Genomic DNA, 1,870 nt, shown 5'->3' with positions numbered 1-1,870 from the left:
CATATATATATGTGTGTGTGTATATGTACATATATATATGTGTGTGTATATATGTACATATATATATGTGTGTGTGTATATGTACATATATATATATATATGTACATATACACACACACACAATTCCTACCCCATTTCACTTCTAGAACAATTCCACACAGATATATACGTGTATTTATATATAAATATATACACATATATGCACACACATATCTGTAATGAAATTGTTCTAGAAGTGAAATGGGGTAGGAATTGTGTGTGTGTGTGTGTGTGTGTGTGTGTGTGTATACACACACACACACACATAATGTTCAGGAAAGATATCCTAACAGTGGTATATATGTGTGTATATATATATACACACACACACACACACACACACACACACACACACACACACACATCTGTAATGGAATTGTTCTAGAAGTGAAATGGGGTAGGAATGGGGCGCTGAGAATAGGCAATAACATTTTCACCAGTCTCTTGGGAAATTGTAGAACTCATGTAAAAATTTCTTGGTCACCGTATGTCTCAATGGCAGCCTCAGTAAATAGCGATGTAGCCTCAGATATTATACTTAAAGACATAGTAAATCAAGGCCAACATAGGACAATTTGGAAGATTTAAGTATTACATATTTTTAAATGTCTGTGTTCTAAACATGAAATGCACTTTGCTCATTTTCAAGTTCATGATACTAACTGCCAACTGACACCACTTCTCGCTGCCTTTCTTCTCTTGAACTCGTTTTTATTTACCCCCTTCAAATTACTTCATTCTTCAGAAACAGCTATTAGCAAGCCGCATTCTTCAAAATCAGTAAACATTGTATAGAGCTAAGTTCTGCCAAAGATCCATACTGGTTCACTCACGTATGACTGTGGACAGGTAGGTCACTTTGGTCTCTATGAACCTCAGTTTTCCAGGTCTTCGAAATAAGCACTTGGATGCCTATCCTGACTTCCTCACACGTTTTTTTGTGAGAATCGATTGAAATAGTATATGAAGTGGTTTGAAAATAGGTACAAACTATTGACATGTCAGAGAGTGATACCTGTAGTAATATAAGGCAAACAAACATCCAACTCCATATAAAGACTTAAACATTGACCTTTTCTGAAAAACCACTGAAATATAAAAAAAGTCCCCAGTCACAGGGGCAACTTCTGTAACCAAATCCAGATCTGAGGAAGCCCCTGGAACCCCATCTGGGGTTTCTTTCTAAGCCAATAGGATTAGCACGTTGGTGCAGTGGCTTACATTGAGAATGCGGCTAGAAATACTTTCCCACCATCTAGGATGAAATACACGAGGTCCAGTTGAAATCTTGGTTTTTATGCCTTTGGTCATGAGAATAAATGTAAATGCTGAGAAACAAACTCCTGATCCAGTGTCTTGCCTCCTGGTGAGAAATTATTCTATTCCCTGTTTATTGGGAAACTTCCCACGTTGTTCATCACTTAAATGCCATATTCAAAGGGAACATGGAAGGATGAAGAGGAGAAAGTGCCTTCGAGACATTCACACATTTCTCTGGACTCAGTTTGTTAACATTTCAGGGAGCTTGTCAGATCACACCTTTTTGCCTTGGAAATCCTGCAGATTTCCTGTACGCCTTCATATCTGATTCTTCCCTAAAACCTTTGAGTATGATTTCCTCCTTGTTCCTGAGAATGTCCTGCAGTCTGTGTTTTATAATTCTTTGTATAGTATTTATTGAATCTAGACTCCAAGTTATTCAGAGATCAGACCAGAACCTTAGAGTTTCTAAATTGTATATGGATATTAAACAATATTAATAATGAAAGAGCTACCCAAATAGCCTATATTATGTGAACAATCTCTTGTAATATTAGACGTATTTAAAGAC

Source organism: Cebus imitator, unplaced genomic scaffold (assembly GCF_001604975.1).
Source record: "Cebus imitator isolate Cc_AM_T3 unplaced genomic scaffold, Cebus_imitator-1.0 Scaffold50, whole genome shotgun sequence".
In the NCBI taxonomy this organism is placed as follows: Eukaryota; Metazoa; Chordata; class Mammalia; order Primates; family Cebidae; genus Cebus; species Cebus imitator.
This window is presented reverse-complemented; position numbering follows the sequence as displayed.